This window comes from Rhinolophus sinicus, chromosome 15 (assembly GCF_057876585.1).
Source record: "Rhinolophus sinicus isolate RSI-liver-muscle chromosome 15, RSI-T2T, whole genome shotgun sequence".
Classification (NCBI taxonomy): domain Eukaryota; kingdom Metazoa; phylum Chordata; class Mammalia; order Chiroptera; family Rhinolophidae; genus Rhinolophus; species Rhinolophus sinicus.
Genome location: NC_142515.1, coordinates 125,296,645 through 125,309,253, shown reverse-complemented (window position 1 = coordinate 125,309,253; position 12,609 = coordinate 125,296,645). Strand labels below are relative to the sequence as shown.

Sequence of the window (12,609 nt, the reverse complement as noted above, 5' to 3'; positions counted from 1 at the left end):
AAACAAAAACAAAAACACACATTAGTAATGACTGCTGGAAAGAATTAAGACATATTGAATTGAGGTTTAAGTTGTTAAAGGATAATGTTTTTCAAAATTAAAATCAAGACTGTACAAATATGAAATGTACAGCTGCCAAAAATTTTATAGATCTCTTTCATTAGTTAGGAAACCAGTAAGATGTCACAACCAGATTAAAGGAAAAATCTGAAGCACACACACACACACACAATCAGGAATGAGACAATGGAGCTCCTAGTAGGTGTAAAACTTTTTAGACCAATAAAATTTAATGGTTGGAATCTTCTACAAGGGAAAATGAAATGTATCCGTACAAAACAAAATTCATTTGCATCTCTGTGGACCAGAATCATTTGCATTTCTATCAGTTTTGTACAACTTACAGAACTGTAAAAGGAGCCCAGTCAAAGGCAGTTGAAAGCACAGACCCCAATAAAATCAGATAAGCCACAAAGGTCTTCTAGACAATGCCTAGCTTTTCTTAGAAAAGATGCCCAGTAATCTTTTGCCCATTTCAAAGTCGTTCGCAATTTTTCTGACAGATTCATAAATAAAAACTCAAATATAGCAAGCAGACAAGGTGATTTCTTGAATAGACTCCTTAAACAGTAATGATACTCAAAGCGGGTCTGTTGGCCAGTTACGACTTTGCTCCCTACTTCCCATCTTCCCTAAGTTATCTGTGTTTCAAGGTGTCATCATGGAAGACTTGGTACTGGAGTGATGTAGAAAACATACAACAAAATTTGACTTAAGAAAACTGAGTAATTGTTTGTCATATCCCTGTTGGCAGGTGTTTTACTCCTGACACTTCCAAACCACCCACAGAAAGTTGATTATTTATACCCCTATTGCCTGCAACGTAGCCTCACAGTCAGGCAAACTAAGGGCGTTTTCCCTGCGTACTTTACATTCATTAAATTGCACTGATATTTGCTATATCCAACTTTAAGATAAAAATATTGGCTAGTGGACAGTTTATCAGCATAGAAAACTCACTCTCTCTTCCAACCTGTTTTAATGGCAGAACTCATAATTGACATGTAAGATGTCACCCCTGAAGCAAGTTTCCCATCTTAACCCCAGTATCTCTTCCTGGCTCCGAGATCCAGACACACTTGGGGCAGCGTTCTAGCCTGCTGGCTCTGAGCTTCAGTTGGGCCAGCCAATACCTGTTTCCTCCCAGTCTTCTGGGTCTTCTTTTCATAGCAGGAGCCAGAAAGTTTCAGGATTACAGTGTTAGATCCCTTGGCTCAGGAGCAAGGGGTCATGCCCACTAGTAGCCGAATATCAAAGTCCACGCCCAATAGGATGATTGTTCAAACAGAAGTGAGTATAAGATACTGACACTTCCAATCGCAGCATAGGAACGGCCTATGGAAATAATTCTTAAGGGAAGGTGAAATGTGATACCAGCCCCCTCACCAAATTGGAAAATATTAAAACAAAGTAAATTACTCATTGCCAATGAGGGTGTGGATGGTGGGTGTTTATTTTGGTGAAGACATTTGGGAAATTAATTAAGTGGCTCCAAGATCAAGAACCTTAGAATTCTGTCCTCTTCATCAAGTCCTCTTCTGGTGATAATTCAAAATACAGTGAAAAGTTTATGCATAAATGTAATTTAAAAATTGAAAGCACCTTAAATTCAAAAGTAAAGATTGATAACAGTTGTTTGAGTATATTTTGAAATAAGATGGGTTTATTTAGGGTATTTAAATGACGATTATGAAGAGCTTAAAAAATGCAAGAAAATTTGTGATAATGGGATTTTTTAAAAACAATTTTTACTGTGGGAGAGCATCAAACCGATAAAAAAGTAGAAAGACTAGCCTGAGGAGCCCTCCTGTACCAGCCTCCCTATCAATTATCAGCACAGAGTGAGTTCATCTCATCTGCCCCTTCACTCTCCCACCCAGATTCTTTGAAGCCAGTCCCAGACATTGTATCATTTCAAATGAAAATGTTTCAGCATGTACCTCTAAGAGATAATAATTCCTTTAGAAAACAAAACCATTTGCCACCTAAAAAATTGATAATATGCCCAGCAGAAAATAGAGTATTTAAAAATACCAACAATGTTGCAAACAAATAACCACAATTACTACCTTTCTTTCCTCGGTTCCTTTGATCCCATATAATCAGTTTTTGTTCCACTGGGCCTTGGAGCAGCAATCTGAGTTCACCAAGTTATCAGCTTCCGGACCAAAAAACTAAGTCCTGTAAATGCTGACTCGGTATCTTGGTCCAGTCTGAATGCTGTCTAAAGGCTTTCAGCTCAGAAGCCTGTATTCCGAGTCCATTCTTTGAAGTATCAATAGTTGGAGTACCCAGTACAGTCTTTTCCTCGATGCTCTCAGACTTGTTGAAGATCCGATCTCTGACTTATAACTTACAGCAGAGCCTTCAGGCGAGCATGAGAGGAAAACAGAAAGGGCCTCTAAGACTGCGGTTAATTGATGACAGTAACCTGCAATGCCAGAATGGAAGAGAACCAAGCTGTCTAATACACGCGTATTTCATAAGGGTTTGATAATGTTTTTCCTGAGAACACATTATAGACAGCAAGGACAGTGCCAAATGTTCAGGACCTCCCCCTGTAAAGTGCACAGTCTCTGAAATATTTGTATTAATAATATTTCACCTCTACAAACTTAACTTAGGGAAGGCAAAGACTCCTTCAGATTGGACAACGCTTCCCGTGCTGCTCTTCTAATAGTATTGAGCTTAGGAAAAAATATTGTGCTACCCCACAAACCGAATTATTGCTAACATTCCCTTTTTTTATAAGGAGAAAGAACAAGTCTTTGTGATTTTGCAGAAGTTTTTTGGGAATCTGCAAGGTACTTTAGGTGTAAAGACAATTTGAGAATTTTATTTTTTCTCAATTTAGGGTCTGCTTATGGGAAGGCAAAAGCAATATATTTAATAGGGGAGATTTGGTCTGTGATCAGAAAATTCTTGTGGTAATTATATATACATCTCTGCTATCTACATGGATTATACAAAAGGTAAATAATAACTGCTTATCACCCCTTGTTCAGGGCTCTAAGAACAGTTTATCATTTTGCTTTATCAAATTCTATTTTTGCTTTAGTTCAATATTTGGCAATAAAGAATTCCAAGTTGCTTTTTTTTTTTTTTTAACAAAATTATCTTTTCAATGAGTCCATCAAAACTGAAAGAACTTTGCCAAAATTTTTAACATATTTTATTGCTTCTTTTCAGACAACCACAACAAATATGGTTTACTTTCAGTAAATATTTTACAACGATCAGTGTCCATTCAAGTTTTGTCTTTCCCTGTCCTGTTTCATGTCCCAGAAAAGACTTTTCCTTTAGAACAAAACTACAACTTTTTTCTTTGAAAAACAAAACAAGCTCTTTTACTTTGGAAACATTGTTCTTCTCTTCATTATTACTTCCACCATTGCCCATTGTCACTATTGCTCCTCATATGGTATGGTCGTCAACAAAATTACTTTCTTCCCACCCTCTAAATTCTTCTAGCTGGGCTAATAATCAGATTAGTATGAGAGAGATTAACAGGAGAAAATGTCCAGAATTTATTACAGATGTACATACAGGGAAGGGTATCATAAGATATGAGACCCAAGGTGCATTGGGCAGTTGAGGTTTAGATGCCATTTTAGACAAAGGAGAAGTAAGGAGGCGTATGGAATTTCAAAGGAAAAGTAGACAATTTACAGGTAGATGAGAAAGAGCAAACCTGTGGCAAAAACATCCTTGCTGGGCCACCCAGAAATAATGAGATACAGAGGGAAGTTCAACAAACAGGCTTTGCTAGATTTCTCCCTGTCTGCCACATTTAGTGTATATTATGGTGGTAAGGTGATGCCCTCTTCCCTTAAGCCGGTTTTTCCATCGGAATTCTTTTAGGCAGGTACAGGAGAGGGTCAAAGGTTCTTTCTGGGTCTTTTGTTTCTTAATAACCAGCTTAAAATCAATATCCCAAAAGGCAAATTTTGGGGTGGCAAGACTTTGGTCCTCTCAATGGTCATCATTACCCATATTAACTATAACTTTTAAATAAACTAACTTCTATTTCACAGAGAAACTGGAAGGTGGGTAATTGATAGTTGAGTGTCACATACAAGGGTAAATGAACCTGTTCATTAACATAGTCCAAAGGCATGCCACTCTGTAGCATAGTGAAAGAAGAAACAAATATGTATACATATTTAAAAGCTATGTGTAGTATTCAGTGTATTAGCATTCTATCTTAAAGATTTTCTAGGTTCCAAATAGTATCCATTAATTAACTTGATTTCTTATGAGTCTAGCATTTTAAAGTTAAGGATATTAGAAATTGTAATTTAGCTAACCTAATGTAAAACATAATGACTGTTGATATCAAAAAGATTGTTGAAATTATAATTCAATTTGTTTATACACAAAAATTTTACATTTTTCATAATCCTTAACATTATTAAGTAGTAATGTTAACTTATTTCTTCAATAAACTAGTATAAGAAGTGGAGGAAACTCTGAAGACAAACTTAGATCTTCTAAAATACAAAATGTACAAATATATTATACTAATAAAATCAGGGGGAAAAAGATACAGATTTTTTAAAAACAAAATTATAAACTAGTCTGATTTATTCAAAGATTCACCTTAATTGTGTAAATTTAGATTGTTATGTATTCATGTTATGCATGTATATTTAGATTATCATATAAAATGCTTCTGAGTTTGCACTTTCTGAAAGAATTTTTTGTTAAAAGTCTAGAACATATAGAATATTAAAAATTTAATTTCCTTATTTTCTAGGAATTCTGGAAATAGTAGATTTATCTAAGCATAGTATAAGTATAAATAATTGACTTATGCTGTAAGTCAATTGGAAAAGAGTTTCTTTAATTTAAAAGGCCTTTTAATTTAATTTATTAATACCCTCCAGAGGTAAGAAAATATTTCACACACACAATGAGAGATAAAAGCTTTTCTCAGTTGCATAGAACTGCTTGGCTTCAGCTCTATAACCTCAGCTACAGGTCACGAGTAAACACAGAAGCAAAAAACTCACCAGTCCAGTTCTCAAAGGGCTGTTTTCCCTTTGATTGTGTACGAAATATTTTCTTAATTAACTTGAGCTCACAAGTAGACAAATAGATTGACAGAGATGATCAAATGATCAGATCATAAAAACAAATTCCCCATAATAATCAGCCATGTGCCTATCAGAATTACACACACACACACACACACACACACACACACACACACACACACACGGTCATCTTTTAACCATGGAGTCGAGCCCTGCCTAGCCATCCTGGGTCTGGCTCTAGAACGGGACATGGACCAAACGACAAATTTTATGAGGATGTTCTCTAGATTATGCAGTTGAGATGGGTCTAATGGTTAGAAACAAGACATGGACTCACTAGTGCCTGGACCCAGTTGTGAAAAGGTATATGTCGGTTCAGATATAATAGCTTTTCCCAAAACAAGTCCTAATCTGCAGCATTTGCCTATTTCTGTGGTGTAAATAAATATTCCTGTGATTGCTGTTTTCAGTCTACCAACACAACGCCACAAATGCGGAATTGGGGAAAGATGCATGTATTTGTTTCTCACAAACCAGTATGAGCGGCTCCAGGACACAACTGGGCTTGACCCTTAGTTAATCAAAACGGACAGACTAGCAGACTTAGCCAAGGACAGAAACACAAAATCAGAAAAAAGAAAGAGAACCTTTAGAAATGCAGAGTCAGTCCTGTGGGATTCACTCTGGGAGACAAGAAGAGCTGTGCCTGTGTTTATTAAGACCCCGAAGTACACTAGGTAGGCCATGCCGGTGAATGGCACCAGTGTGTAAATCCATTAGAATATGTCATTGGATCTTCCAAAATGGCCCCAGTACACAGTACTTCACAAGACAGCTTGTAGTACTTGTGAACAATTCTCGTAGTTAGAAAGCTTTTATTTGCATTCAGCCAAAAGTTTTTCTATCACTTCTAGCCAAAGGACTTAAATATGCTCTTAGGAAATGCACGAAATAAATCCAATCTTCCCTGTATTCAATAAACTTTCAATATTGAGTACAATTGTCTTCAGATTTTAGGGCTGTTCCAACTCATTCATTTTACAGGTAAAGAAACTGAGACCTAGCAATGTTAATGACTTTTCTCAGTTCCTGTAGCACTGTGATCTGTCACATCTCGTAGAATCAGAGATGAAACTTAAAAACTGTCACAAAATACCCCTCTCGACTCTTCAGTTCCTTGGTTCTATTCATACCTCACCTAACATGTTTTGAAGTCCTCTCATCATCTCTGTCTCCCTCTTCTTGTAGGTCTTTGTTTAGACAATGTCACTCTGAGAGTGAGGTACCCAGAATCTAATCAAATGCCACAGATGTCAATTGTTTAGTGCAGGGAACAGTATGTGTTCTGAATTCTGGTTTTATTAATATTTTATTTATCATTTGCACAACTACTTCACTTTTTAACTTACGTCTTTGTCAAATGTAATTTTTAAAAATTAAAACATGACTGTCATAGACATGCGTGAAATAGAATGAACACAGATCAAAAATTTATTCAACTCATTAATCAATAAAGGAAACACACTAAAACTGGTTTAAAAATGTTTGAGGAACTGAGACTTGAGCCTAAAGAACTACACATTTTATTAGCAGAAAAAAAAAGAAAAACTGACTTCTCCCCACTTTTGCCAGGTACACACGTTTAACAAATATTGAAGATACATGTAGACAGATTTGCATTGTGGCCAAGTTAAAGCCACGTGTTTCATTCCAGCTCTGCTGATTGGTTTCAGTTTCACATCTGGAGCTATGCAAAATAAGCTGAATCTAGTGTCCAGGTGACTGACCTTCTCTTCTTCCCATTAAATAAGCACGCCCCTCATTGGGACTGGCTTCAGGATTTGTCATTTTCATGATTACCTTCCTGTGATGCTTTCTAGTTTGCCAGTGTGTCCAACTGTGACTCCCAGTATCACACACAACATAACAAACGTCTGATGCCGCATTTATATCAGGCAGTCATCTTGCTCAACCTGTTTTGCCAAGTCTGTGTTAAATAACAAGGGAAGTTAAAGGAAAATAAACATCCCACGTCCTTTTAGTGAATGGATTAGCCTCTTAAACTTCCTGGAGCGTTTCAGAGTTTCCAGCTCAGGGGCACCCAGTCAGGGTCCAATCAAGAGACAGAAACCACAACAGTTACTTGAAGAGAGAACATTTAGTACAAAGAACTGGTAGCAAGGTAGTGAGTTGTTTACGGAGTACCTGAAAGGGTAAAGAGGAATACGAAAGCATCACAGAGCAGTAACTGTAGGAAGCTGCGACTCTCCTGGTAGCCTACCTAGGGTTCCACACTAGAGCAGGATTAAACCTGCTAGGATTTCATTAGGACGAATGCCTGTGTGAAAGGAGACCAAAGACAGTGCCAGGGGGGCTGCGAGAGGTGCCAGACGGAGGTGCAGGTTTAACCCGGTGAGAGAGAAAGGGAGAGTGTTTTCTAAGGGAGTTTCCGTGGAGCCACAGACAAGTCGTTGAGCGGAAGTTGCAGGTTAGAGGATCCCGGGTCTCCCAAGCCTCTGCTCCGGGGATCGGGCATCTCGGACTTCACAGGGGCCTGCAGTGAAATACCTTGTTGCTTCTACACTCCTAGGTTCTTGGCTGGGGCTCTGTAACAAAAGACAGGTTAATAAGAAAGCATACGGTTTATTTAATATAAGTTTTACATGACACAGAACCTTCATAAAGAAATGAAGACCTGAAGAAGGGGTAAACCAGAGCATTTTAGTTCTAGATTTGATGAAGAGTGGAAAATTGTAGAAAATGGGACAGGACAAAGGGTATAAGCTATGGGCACTAAACTGGGGGACACTTGGCAAAGCCTGTTCATTCAGGTTCCTCCCAGTGTCCCTCTGTCTTCGGAGATAAGATGCTCCTTTGCTCTGTGTGTGGACAGGCCACCTCCCTTGTGAAGGCCTTATACCTGTTTCGGGTCCTTCCAACACCTGCTGTTTCTCAAATTCCTTCCGCTTAAGATAGTCAGTATGCCAGAGTACTATATTGGGGGTAGTATGTCCCAAACCCCATCACCATCCAACCATGAAATTTGTAAATCCAGGGTTATGTTGAAAGCGTATGGGGCCGATAACCACTAACCACTCATTTTTCAGCATTTCATTGACTAGGTGTGATCTTTGGTTATCTACACCTGTGGCAGTTATTAAATGTTTACTTTTAATTGCAAACTCAATCTTTGATATCCTGTTCTGCATTTCTGCTTTGCCAGTGGCTCCCTGTTAGGCTGTGCCAATAAGGGGTGCAGAGGTAGACTGCCAGGCTGGCAGAAGCAGAAGGGACCTACTTCTTCCTGTTTGTGTTCTCTTCGTTTTCCCTGGGCTTCCTGTCTGCTTGTGGTCCTGTCCAGCAGCACTGCTTCCTCCCTGAGCAGCGGTTCCTCCCCACGGCAGCCGCTGAATCTATTTTGTAGCTTTCCAACAGCAGTAGAACCAGTTTCATACCCTCCCGATGCTAGCAGCAGCTGGTGGGGCCCCTTTCCTTGGGTGTCTGAGTTCAGCTTCTCAGGATCCTCTTCTAGGTTTTGAAGTTTTAGTAATTCCAAACTCTTACCATCCTTCTCCTAGCCCAGAGAGTGCAGCCATGAAAATGCCCTTCCCAGACCTTCAGCTATAGAGGGTATAATTAGAGTTGCTGGATTTCACAAGTAAAAATACAGGATGGATGCCAGTTAAATTTGAACAACAAATAACTTTTTATTATAAGTATATTCTGTGCACTATTTGGGATATACTTATACTAACAGTTTATTCATTGCTTATTTGAGAGTCCAATTTAACTGGATATCCTATATTTTTACTCCCTTTCACTGCTTTACAAAAAGATGCTGGTCACCAACTCCCATCCATCATTTCGGGGATTGCGTTAACAGGCAACATGGTAAGAGATGGGTTTGCCTTTGCTTTCAAAATTCTACTCCAAACGAATGAGTTAGGATTCAACAATAAATGCAAAAGACACCTGTGAACCTCATCACCAAGGTAAACAGATACTACTAACCCGGCGTTGCCAGTGGACTCTAATCCCTTAAGAAATGGAAGACCTTGCGAGGTACCCCAGAACATTAAGGAAGAAGGTATGTCACACTTGCATGTGCTTCCAATTTATAAAACGTCCTCCCAGAGCCCCGTATGTAACCACACAGGGAGGGGGACAGCTGATGACTGACCTCAATCCAGAATATCATGAGTAATCTTTGAAAGGTTTTGAGTGAAAAAGTGATGTAGTCAGATCTGTGCCTTAGAAGAGAATCTTGCCCCAGGGCAAGGATGAGGCTCTATCAGTAATTCACGCAAAAGGTAATGAGGCCCTAAGCTGAGCTGGTACCTTGGCGCTAAGGCCAATCCAAACGGAAGCATTTTCTCTGAGACAAAAAGGGATTTCAAAGGAGATAAAAGGTGTGAAACATTTAATGAGTAAGAGGGGAATTGTATCTAGCTTTTCTTTTTCTTAACCCTTTTTGGCATTCCTGCTCCATTCACATGCAAAGAATGCATATCAACCTTTCAATGTGAACAGATGGAAAGAAAAGTAGAGATTTGGAGCATTTTGGGTGGGATTCATGTGATCCAAATGAATTAGAATAAAATATAAATAGCTGGGGAAAAAAGAATTCTCTGATTATACCATAATTATTATTTTCATTTCAAGGATTTCAAGAATAGAACAGAATCCTCTGCTAATTGCTTCCTATATTAGTTATCTGTTATTGTATAACGAATTTCCCCAAAACTTAGTAGCTTTAAACAACAGTAAACGTTTTTACCTCTGGCGGTATCCTTCGGTGAGGAATTCGAGAGCAGCTTTGCTGGGTGGCTCTGCCTTCAGGTCTGTCCGGAGGCTGGAGTCGTGGTGTTAGCTGAGGGTGCAGCTTCTGAAGGCTTGATGGGACTGGGGGTGCCCTTTCAAGGTGGCTCACACGTATGACTTGGTCATGGGGGAAAGGCTGAGGGCTTTTCCACGTAGACCTCTCCCAGAGCTGCTCCAGTATTCTCATGACATGGCAGCTGGCTTCCCCCCAGCAGGTGATCTGAGAGAGTGAGAGCCGGGCAGACGCAGTCCTTCTTCGTGACCTGGCCCTGGATGCCACACAGCTTCACTGCAATCACATGTGTTCATCAGAAGCAGTTTACGAAGTCCAGTCCCCGTTCCAGGGGAGGGGCGTTAGTTCCCACCTTGTGAAAAGAGGTGTGTTAAAGATTTTGTGAACGTATTTTTAAAACACCACACTTCTTTAACTCAAAACAGATTTTGGTATATTTTATTCTTCAAACAAAATTCCCAACTTACTGAACAGTCTCACAAAAGCAAGAGACCTGGGGATTGAGATGCTCTGTTTGCTCTGAGATGTCTAAGAGTTGTGTAGTCATAAATGAGAAAAGTGTAGCTTTGTAATCCAAACAGGAAAATAACCCTAAAAGTCCAACCGCAGTAGTTTTATCATTTGAATTATTTTCCCTGAATTTTCATAGGAAGGACAGTTTTGAAATTCAAGCTTCAATGTCAGAAGAAAGAAAAGCCTTAACTGGTTCCTAGGAGTATAAACTGTTAATGATGGAATTACGACAATTGTATACTTACTTATTAGGAATCGAGAATGTCCCTACCTGGAAAACTGAAACATCATTATAGCCAAACAAGACAGATTTCTGCCTTAGTCCATTTGGGTCGCTGTAACAGAATATTGTAGACTGGGTGACTTATAAACAACAAACATTTATTTCTCATGGTTCTGGAGGCCGGGAAATCTAAGCTCAAGACATTGGCAGATTCCATGTCTGGTGAGAGCCTGCTTTCTAGACAGCTGTCTTTTCACTGTACAGGGCAGAAAGGGTGAGACGCTCTCTGGGGTCTCTTTTATAAGGGCACTGATCTCATTCACAGGGGCTCTGGCCTCATGACCTAATCACCTCCCCAAGGCCCCGCCTCCTAATACCATCACCTTGGGGGTTAGGAGTTCAACATATGAATTGGGGGGACATAAACCATTCAGTCCATTGCAGTTTAGCCCAGTGGAGTAAAAAGACGCCTCAAGATTTAGAGAATGCTGTCTGGGAGAAGAATCAAAGATCAGTCACCCCCATGACTCTGATTGCTTTTCATCTTCACTGACGTGGCAGCTAAACTTGGAGCCCTGGCTTGTTTTTCTATTCTTTGTGCTTTCTCTTTTGGAACTTCTGCAACGGTAGCTGTTAGACCTAAACGATAGGCGACCCTTATCTTCTGCCTCTTGGTTGGATTCTTGACTTGTCAGAATTTCTTTGCATCTCCAGAAAAAAAAGAAAAAGGAAAAATCCCAGGAAGGAAGGCAAGTCTAGCTAAAAAGCAAAATAATACTTTGCATGGAGCAGCCATATTAACAAGGATGGTCTCAAACAGGTATCACTTCCTTCCCACAGGAGTAAGGGGAAACATGAAATCCAGGGCCATTGCTGTCTTAAGAGAAAGAAAAGAAACTGTGCACTGTGATTATGGGGGAGGGTACCGGAGTCTTTGGGACCCTAAAAGGAAGAATGAAATTAATTTAGAGAGACTGAAAAGCAACCAAGCGCATCCAGCATTGGCAGAAACCTGAGTGTCTGCTGATAAATGATGGGACTCAGTGTCAGAGGCGCCGTGGTGTTTACTGTAAACGTGTAGGAGAGGCAAGAACTGGGAAACCTGAACACGAGGAGCTTAAGGTCTTATGGGGATGGCAGATCCCAGGGGCATCCTTCTGCCCTTGGCTTCTACCCCCGGGTTTGTTCTTGAAGAATAAAGATAGTATTGATCCAAGTCGAATTAATCTTCTGCTTCCCCAAACCAGACTGATTTTTAACTTTACACCGTCTGTTGGCGTTAGTGGTGTGATTCCCTCCTATGCTAATTACAGCCTCATAAAGGGCCCTCTATTCTGCAGAGGCAAACAGTAACTTCAAGGGCCCAGTCATGAGTTTTGGGCAGTTTCCACCAAGAAGACATGAAGTTTTCATCCTGATCTAAACCAGTGTTCTTCCACTTGTCCCCACGTCTGCAGGGCTCTGCCTTTTCACTTCCAGGAAGTTCAGTTCTCTTTTCATCGTATCCCTGCCCTGACTGTTGTGTTTCAATTGGCTACATGAAGAGAAATTTTAAAGTCTAGTCCTCTAAGCAGAACTTTTAGCAAAGGTACTTTTCCCTCTGCTAACTTCAGTTAAGAGAGCCTTTTCCTTGTTAGGTCCCTTCACACCATCAGGGAAGCTGGACAGTCTTTCAAAAGTCAGAAATCCAACGGAAGAAGAGAGAATTCAACAACATCAAGAAGCAATGTTAGCTTTCAGACTGTTTCCAGTGTGTGCAATGACAACAAAAATCCAGTCTTGCCTTCCACACCTTGATTTTTTTTTTTAACTTTTATTTATTTTAAGTGTGTTTTTCCAGGCCCCATCAGCTCCAAGTCAAGTAGTTGTTTCCATCCAGTTGTGGAGGGCGCAGCTCACACTGGCCCATGTGGGGATCGAACCGGCAACCCTGGTGTCATAAG

At 39.8% G+C, this 12,609-nt stretch overlaps 1 protein-coding gene and 1 long non-coding RNA gene across 2 annotated transcripts in view; one reads left to right on the top strand and one right to left on the bottom strand.

Annotated features, from left to right (window-relative positions):
- Positions 1-12,609, top strand: part of JADE1 (jade family PHD finger 1) — a 147,702-nt gene that overhangs the window by 20,451 nt on the left and 114,642 nt on the right. The gene's annotated exons all lie outside the window — the stretch shown is intronic.
- On the bottom strand, positions 6,565-10,275 carry LOC141572834 (uncharacterized). The gene is made up of 2 exons (XR_012498327.2): positions 9,874-10,275; positions 6,565-7,702 (listed from the first exon to the last, which is right to left on the bottom strand). It is a non-coding gene; the product is annotated as an uncharacterized LOC141572834 (long non-coding RNA).